The following is a 9,397-nucleotide window of genomic DNA, read 5'->3' on the forward strand; positions in this document are numbered from 1 at the left end:
TATAGGGGGCAGTGTAATGAGGAGCATAAAGCCATGCTAGCCAATCAGAATCCTGGGAAAAAAAAGACAACAACGAATGGCACAAATTACTTCCCGTTACTTCAATGATAATGACGCGAGGGTCGTTTGTTTGGACCGACAGAGAGGTGGAGCTACATTTGCACAAACGTAACAACAAGCACAGCATCCATTTCTATCACAGCAGCCAAACTGTAAACATATGATGCTGATGAGGCTTTTGTCTCACACTGTGACGTCAAACTCTGTCTCCTCCTGTCTACATGCAAACGTAAAGACTCCACTTTGGCTGGAGCTTTAAGATATGATTGTTTTCGGAGACTAGTAGCTTTGTTTACATGTAAACCAGAGACCCAGACGCACTGAAACATCATTGTTTTTGCTTTGTGTAAACAGGGCCTGACAAAATTTGATCAACACAACTTTCTGCGTCACAAAAAAACTGATGATTCAAGTTGCTGTATGGATATTTTTTATCCAGCAGGTTTTGTCATATTTCCAGAAGACCTTTGATAAATCAGTGAACGAACCAAAAGGCATGATTGTGACAAAGACGCGTTTTGTGCTTTAGTGATTCCATCGTAGAAAATTCTGAGCTATCGGAAGCATTTGAAAGTCAAGACTGCCACGATATACATGGTCTTCACAACTGTAGGTGCACTCTACATACCTTTTACGTCAAATGCCACAGAAACAACAAAAAGCCAAAGAAAAAGCATGACCAGGTGTCCTATATGAGTAAATATAGCATATTTATTTGCACTATGATAATTCTAATCTTTATTTATCAAGCAATTTTCAATATCTGGGCTACAAATTGCATCACAGGGCCGAAAAATGAAACTGACAAGTTATAAAATCAGCAAAAATATGATTTAAATCAACAAATATAACAAAAAAAAAAGCTTCTAGAACACATTGTATATTCTACATTTAAAAGTTAAAGCATTAATGGAGTCAGGATCACAGCTTTTTGAGTGTCTGTGTTTGGAACCAATGTGCCAGACTGATTTTAAACCTCGTCAGAAACTCTGGCTGAATCTCTTATTATACTGCAGGAAATGTGAGAGCAGTTCTGTTGGCAGGAGATGGAAAAAACAAGCTGTAAGTTTATTTTTTTTCTGTCTCTTTTACACAGAGACCGCTGCAGTTTTCAAGGTAGTTCTGTTATTATTTTACAGCTCTGGAAATATCTAATACAGACGTGTCCTCCGACGATCCTTTGGCTTTAACAGGAAAACGGACGGAGATAAATATAAATCACATTTGTGTGTCACTGTCACGTCTTGCCGCCATCACACCTTAAAGTTTCTCAGTTTTACAGTGTTCGACTTGTGAAATCAGATCCCGGCGACGCATCTGAGACTAATTCTTTCGAAGCAAGTTGAGGAAACGCGTCGTCTCTGATCCTGACTCATCGGCATCACAGCGTCATCGGCATTTATCATCAGCAACAACAACAACAAGCGGTGGTTTTGTTCTTTGTGCTGTGTGACTGAGCCCACTGTGCGGCTATATTTAGTTTGCCAGCTTGCTCCATAAAAACAGACCTAATGATGAAACTAGGGCAGCCCACAGTGACAGAGCCCCCTGCAACCTGAAGCAATGCTCTCCGAAGCCCTTGATGTTAATAATAACCTCAAGAACCTGCGAAATTCATTTTCCTGCAGCACATTCTGCCGCGGAAGGTAAACCAAGCACCTGAATCGCTTTTCTGCAGCGTGTTAGTCGGCAGCAGGCTAATCACAAGACTTGATCTTTTCTTAATTGAGTTTTCTGGGATGTAAATATGAGACAGATGATGATTTATGGCCGGCTGCAGGAAGGCCACTGGTTAATATGCAAACACAGCACCAAAGGGCTGCGTGGGGTATTACTCACACCTGGCTGCCATCTGTGTTTTGGAAATTAGGAAATCAAATAGATGATATGAATCCAAGATTGTTTTAAAAAAAAAAAAGAGAAGCAATTTAAGATATTAAAGATCTTCCAGATTGATAGATAATCAAAAATTAAATGCAACAAAACACCACAGCAAATCAAAAGCAACTCAGTCTAACTTCAGCATATTCAAATATTTGAAATATTCAGGAAAGCGGAAGGCACGACTTTCCTCCGCGGAGCCCAAAGACTGTGAGCGCTCGTGGATCGCTGTGATGAATAATTAACCAGAGGGAAATCAGGGCCCCTTTAATGAAACTAGACTGTTACATCACTGCCGGAGAGGAATACTCAATCATTTGACTCGACGGCTTACGTTCACACGTGCACGCTTTTCTGCAGAGGTGACGCTTGAAAGTTTACGAACCCTTTACAATTTTGTTATTGTTAAAAAGGTAAAATTAGGTTGAAGCGTTTGGTTGTTTCCCGAAAAAACGATCTTTGATTTCCAGCTGCGACTGAGAATTTGTTCGCCTGCTGGCTGTTGGACTCTACTTGAACTTTTAGAAATTCTGTTGATACGTCATTGAAATATAATTTTCAAGTGATGCATTTTAGTTCTGGTTTTTTTTGGACTTGATAAAGATATTTGCCCTCTTCGCGTAGACTCTCAATAGTAAAATGCAAACAGCAAAATGTACCAGTGTAATGTACCAATAACTAGAATCTTCAATAGAGCACTGAACGGCATCAGATGCAAAACATCATGAAAGCATATAGTGAAAATGCAAAGTTGCATGAAAACTCAAGCGTGTTCCCTCCCTTGCCAATAACAGCCTTTCATATTCCTTATTAATGAAGCCTCTTCAGCCTCCATCATTCCCCCCCATGGCTTCTGTGAAGGTTTCCCACTGGTCTCTGATCACCTCTTTACATCCCTGCAGACCTCCTCTGGTGGAAGTTGGCAGGGACCAGTGTTTGCAAGATGGCCTTCATGGTCTAGAAATACCCACCACCTCCATGTAAACAACACAGTCCTGGTAGCAGTGTTGGGGTGTTAGGGTGAAGGCAGCATACTTCCAGTGAAACCTGGTCCAGACCAGCCACTCAGAATTTTAATCTCAGTGTGATGTTGTGGCGTCACTTTCGTCACCCCTTCAGTTACCTGTTTTTTAAATGTGTATCAAGGCAATGTCCTTATTTATTCTTATCTGTCTTTTATTATTATGTTAACGATAAAATTATTAGCTCTTTAATTTGATAAATAAGCTAAAGTTGTTCAATTTAATGGAAATCTTTTGTCTTCTCTCAGCTATCAACAATGACAATGTATACACAACAGTTAAACGGAATTATACAGTAACGGTCTAGCACCGACTAGCAAGGGAGGCAACGTTTAACTGTTTACTCATCTAGGGATGTGACCACCTCTATGGGAAGCACCCTGGCAGAGACTTGAAGCTCGTAGCTAAGATTAGCTTTACCATTATTGTACAGAGTACAACAGACATATACTTTTGACATGGCCCGTCTTGTTAGAAAGCTTGGATCAGAATGCAAGGTTGACCACAGTACAGCATCCCTGGAGCTGGTAGGGATACAGGCCTTGCTCAAGGGCCAACACTGGAAGTTGGGTATTGCTGGTGCTTGAACCTCCAAAGCCTTAAACACCATCACCCTATAAGAATGGTTCCACTGGGGATCGAACCCAGGACCTTCTGCGTGTAAAGCAGACGTGATGACCATTACACTATGGAACCTCTTGTTCCACATGTCCGAAACTATTTAGGAACATTTAACACTGAAATGATATTCCATAAGGCTGTACTCACATGCTGTATTTCACGTCCACACTCACTAACTCATGAACATTTGAACATGTCAGAATTGATAGCTTTACATATCAATGAATCTTTAACATTCTCCCTGCATTTAACAACAACAAAAAAAACCCCAACAATCAGCGTCAAACATCCCAGCATAGATCATTAATCAGCTCATCCAGTTTTGCAGAAGTCAGTCGTGTTGGCAAAGGAGGCAACGTTAAACTATTTACTTGTCTAGGGATGTGACCACCTCTATGGGAAACACCCTGGCAGAGACTTGAAGCTCGTAGTTAAGATTAGCTTTACCATTATTGCACAAAATACAACAGAAATGTACTTTTGACATGGCCCGTCTTGTTAGAAAGCTAGGATCAGAATGCAAGGTTGACCAAAGTACAGCATCCCTGGAGCTGGTAGGGATACAGGCCTTGCTCAAGGGCCAACACTGGAAGTTTGGTGAAGGTGGTGCTTGAACCCCCAAAGCCTTAAACACTGAACCACCATCACCCTATAAGAATGGTTCCACTGGGGATTGAACCCAGGACCTTCTGCGTGTAAAGCAGACGTGATGACCACTACACTATGGAACCTCTGAATGGCAAATTCTGCACAGTAAACAGTAGCTGCAGTATCAATAAAAAACTTTTTTTTTTTTATACTAACTCTGACATTTGTACGTGTTCTGACCACAAGGACAGCCACTAGAGAGCTTCCTTTAGGGTTTGTTTTTGGTGGGGGAAAAAATAACCTACTACATGGTGCGTACATCTGATTGTCCCTCGTCATGCTAAGCAGAAAGGTCTGACTACACCCTGAGTTATCGTTCTGGTATAGGGGAGAAAAAACAGTTTGGTTTATTGGTATTTCTTTAAACCAATATCAGTTGTTGTGGGCGGCGCTAAGCTTCAGTGTTCCTTCAAAATAGTGAAGGTTGAACTGTTGCAGGCAGGAAGGCAAAATGAGTGGTTAAAATGGATAATTCACTGGAAAAAAAAAAAAAACCTGGCAGGGCTGCCAAAATGCATGATCCAAATCATAGGCGCATTGTCATGGAGTGTTCGGGTGAGGACGGAGGAGGAAGTGCAGACACAAACATGGCTGGCAGGTTGTGGCAAAAGCAAATTTTAATCAAACAAAAGCTACTTACAAAGGTGGGGAGCAAACAGGATGGCAGAAGAACTAACAAAAGATGGCTTGAAGTCCAAGAGAAATCCAAACTGAAAGACCAAGTTAATATCAAAAGTAAGAAATGATGAGAAAATACAAAAAATATAAAAATGCAAGACAAAAACCAGTAACAGACGAGAAGAATCAAACAGGTCAACATGAGGGGGGCAAACAGGACAAAGTGGCACAACACAAGACTTTTTATTCACAAAAAACTAATTGGGGAAAGAAGACACATTGTGACTGATAAGATAGAGGCGAAACTAATGGAGGTAATCAAAAAAGGATGGAAACTGAGACCAAGGGAGGAAAGAAAACAACAAGCTAGGTCAGGGGATGTCAAAACAAAACAGGAAATAACAACAAAACCCACGACCAGGTAGCTGTTGTTGTTTCCTGTAATGAAATGGATTCACCGTAGATAGTGGAAATAGAGAAGAAAGTTCGCTGACAGGGGTGACCGATAGAAGACTTAAACCTGCATCCTACAGTCAGTGAACCAGATTAGATCCTAAAAAACTATTGTTTGGTCTGATTGGTTTAACTTAGAGAGCACAACAAGTACCATTTTTCTGCAATCTCCTCATCAGGTAGGTGTCTTCTCTCTAACAAGGCTCACACCAACCCAACATTCACCATGTAGACTAACAAAACAAACCTCCATTGTTCTCTTACTTGAATAGAACTGGAGTTGTGTCCAGTAACTACTATTTCTTGTTGCTATGGTGCGTTTTAGGTGTTCCTGAAGAATGCAAACATAACCTTGGTTTTATTATTCAATTTGCTTAAAGCACCAGTTCCACTGGCTCCAAAACAGCCCCACAGCATAATACTGCCACCACCATGCTTGGGGGAAGGTTTCTTGGTTGGTTCTTGACATCCTGACAGATAGTCTCTCTGGGCAGCAGGTGATGTTTACGTTTTCTTCCTGATCATGCTGGTGACACAGCTGTACCAAGGGCTTTATGCTGACAGTTGTTTGCGCAAATACCTTTGATAGCTCTAGCTGCTCCAACTGACGCTTTTGACTAGTTTAAGTTAATGAGTTGTTTTTTTAAAGACCTTAGCTGAGCTCCTCACTGTAATGCTGTTTGTGGCTGATCTAATGAGTTATTTAAATTGCACTCTGAATCAACGCTGTGGTCGAAGCTGTTGGATTCAACAACACAACGCAAACAGAAAGACTGACAGAACCAGTTCCAGGGTTGTTCCGTAGTCGTCTTTGGCTTCAGCTTTAATTTATTGACTTTCTTGTATCGTCCCTGCACCAGCCTTCAGTGACACTGGTCTTTGAAAACAGGAATCAGATGGAGAGAAGTGTTGGCTTTCCTTTTCCAGCATTTTTTCTCAAGGATTCCCTTTTTTCAACCATCTTTCTTTCTCCCAGAGCACCTCCCCCCCAGATCTGCTCATCTCCTCATACATGCATCCATCCATCTCCCCCTCCATCCATCCATCTGTCTTTTCTGGGTGGCACAGAGCAGTAATAAAACATAATGTCAGGCAGGATGAAGATGCCAGTGCAGGCTTATCGCTGCATCTCTATTTCCACAGATGAGACGGCGCTTTGTTATTAACAATGTTGCCCAGAGCTGCCTACGCGCCGCGTCACCTTCTATCTGAAGACAAGTCTTAATTTTAACACTGGGAAAATAAAAAAATCCTGCTCGGCTGTTTGTGTTTGTGATGAAATATCTACACAGCTGCCACATCCTGCACCCTTTGAAATGTCATCTCTTAAAATACAAATTTAAAGGGTTTTTTTTTTTTTTTTTGGACTATCGGCTGCATTTACAGCAGATGCTTTTCTCACTAATTAATGCCAGCGAAGACAACTCTGACATTCAGTCACCGAGAGCAACAGAAACACGAGCTCTCTCGTTCCCACACGAGCAGACAGAGAGCCACTGGTGCTGCTCATGTCTCTGGTTGGCACATTTACACTCGGCTATAGGTTAATTGGCTGATCCCAGGTGGACGGAGGGATTGACGGCCACGAGGAAAAAGCCGAAAACGACGTGAAGCTGGACACAGAGTGGCAAAGAGGAGGGGGAGAAAGAGAAAACGAGGGGGACACTGGGACCAATTTGCCATCTTCTCCCATCATTAACCGATAGCTGGGGCGGGTCATTAGCCGAGTCGGTCCTGTGAGCTGGTCTCATGGTGCAGGATGAGGAACACCTGCTGAAGGTGGCAGATGGCAGAATAAAGAGCCCAGAAATAGCCACCCGTGAGGGGGAAACGGAGGATGATCCAGCTCCTGCTCCACTTTCTAATTATTCATTTAACAACAGCAAAGTGCAGAGTTTGAAAAAAAATAAATAAAAAAAAACCCTCAGCAGGAAGGATGATGTGGCAAGAAAATGAGATAGACTCACACATGAGGAGGTCAGGAAACAACCTTTAAAGTCTTTGGGCAGGTTTTTATCCAAAGACATCGACTGCTGCTGGGATTTGGTTGATGGAGATTTAAATGTTTTGTTGTGCTAATTCTCAAAACCACTGCAGAAGTTCAACCTTGAACAACAAAAACAATGTAGAAAGTCTCAACTCTTTAGTGCCTCCTTTCAATTAAAATCTAGTTTTTAACATCTCAGTGTGCTGCTTTCTTATATGCTAGAAGGCAAAATGCAGCAATTCGAGGATGAAACACAGATTCAGGGCTTCATATATAACAAACCTAAGAAAACCGATGCAGTCCACTCACAGCGATCGGCTTTCTGCAGCAATATTCTTCTTCATAATCAGTTTCTGGTTTGCATATTTATAGCTGAATTAATCCAAAACGACAAATTCTGAGCATCAGACACGTCATTTCCTGCATTCTGGTGAATTTTTAGGCACAAATTGAACCTTTTCTGTCTCAGTTTATGGTGAAAATGTCTTTATTTGTGCAAAAGACAAAAGAAAACTCAGCCACCAGGTGACAATTTAAAATATAATGAAATATATATCAGTCTAATTATGTTCTGTATAATAAATGTAGTGGTTGCATGAGCTCATAGCTTAAGAGTAAAATGATCCCACGTATTTGGTGATTTTATTAGATTTATTCTTATTTCAACAAAACGAGGCAAAATAACAGAAAAACAAAATGAAGAATTTCAGTATATACAGAAAAAAGTTGCACAAAGACAGTTGTAGAGTTTTAAAAGAACTATTTGTGATTTGTAATAATACTGATTTTTGTTAGTTTTGACTGTTTAATTTGATAGAACAGGGAAAGTCTGTAAAATAAAAGTAAACTGTTCAACAAAGTACAGCTAAAAACGGCCAAAAATGTTCATTTCTACAGTGCACTCTATTTCAAATGAATTGCTAAACAAGTTGTCAGCAATGTTTTTGAAGTTTGGGCTAAAAAATAAGATATTTATGTAAATATTTTCAAGAAGATGTGAGAAAACGATGTCATTAATTAAGCATCAGTAAATCTCCCACCTGAAATTCTCCTGAAATCTTTCGTTTTATCTCATTATTCGGTCGGACATCTTGGTCCCATTAACGTCATTTATTCTTCTTTTAATTTCGTACTTTTTTTTTTGTAATTCCTGTCGATTACAGTCAGTCTTTTCGAGCCCCAGATTGCACTAATTTCCACCGTCATCGTCTCGTTTTTCCTCCAAACAGAGTCTGACTCCAAACACAAAGGCTTTGATGTGAGCTTCGCTAAAAGATCCAGAACTCCTCTGAAGAGTCTGAGACAGGCAGCTGAAACCATTAAATCGCAGCAGATGAAGAGAATCCGCTGCTCTAATTTAGGAACAACTACAACACAAACACGTGACGGACTGACGGTGTCAAAACACCTGTCACCAAACTCGTTAGTCAAACACACTCACGCTCCGTTTTGTGAATTTAAAGGTTTAAGCACTAAACGCTGCATTTCTCCTGAATCCTACATACTGTTTACTGCAATGTGCTCAATATGCAGAAAATATGCTCCCAGGGTTTTTCAGTCCACACGAACTCTCAAACAATTAGATCTGGAGCTTAGATGATCTTTTATTTATTCATAACTGTGATAATTATTATTCAATCTGCCATTGCGACTGGACACCAGCTGTATTTTTGTTAAGCTTTATTTCGTTTTCTTGACATTTTTGACCCCAAACAGCCCGACAGATGCGATTTGCGTCCAAATTCACATCCTTTCTTCTCGGTTGGATTGCTCTGGAAATATTATTTGCAGTGAAATACAGCACATACGTAAAGAAACTCTTCACCTTTCCAGTTGTTTGTCGATGCAACCGACTGTTGGTGAGAAAAAAAAAGTTTGAATTTCCGTCAGATTGAATCCAGCAGCTGTGTGTCCATGTCTACACACATTATTCATCACAGCAGGGATATGTTGATATGTAGATGTGTTAATTTAGAGAGATATGATAATTACATGTAATATTTATCTGGTTTGGCACCTCTGAATATAGGCCGCTGTATGTGAAGACTGTTCACACTGATCAAGGGGTAAAAATACATGTATTTCAATGAGGCACTAAGTACATATT

General features: G+C 40.6%; 2 non-coding genes across 2 annotated transcripts; both read right to left on the reverse strand.

The window, feature by feature from the left end:
• Window positions 1-3,586: 3,586 nt before the first annotated feature.
• On the reverse strand, window positions 3,587-3,659 carry trnav-uac (transfer RNA valine (anticodon UAC)). The gene has a single exon. It is a non-coding gene; the product is annotated as a tRNA-Val (tRNA).
• Window positions 3,660-4,242: 583 nt separating this feature from the next.
• On the reverse strand, window positions 4,243-4,315 carry trnav-uac (transfer RNA valine (anticodon UAC)). The gene has a single exon. It is a non-coding gene; the product is annotated as a tRNA-Val (tRNA).
• Between the last annotated feature and the right edge of the window lie 5,082 nt (window positions 4,316-9,397).

This window comes from Stegastes partitus, unplaced genomic scaffold, assembly GCF_000690725.1.
Source record: "Stegastes partitus isolate 25-593 unplaced genomic scaffold, Stegastes_partitus-1.0.2 Scaffold1209, whole genome shotgun sequence".
In the NCBI taxonomy this organism is placed as follows: Eukaryota; Metazoa; Chordata; class Actinopteri; family Pomacentridae; genus Stegastes; species Stegastes partitus.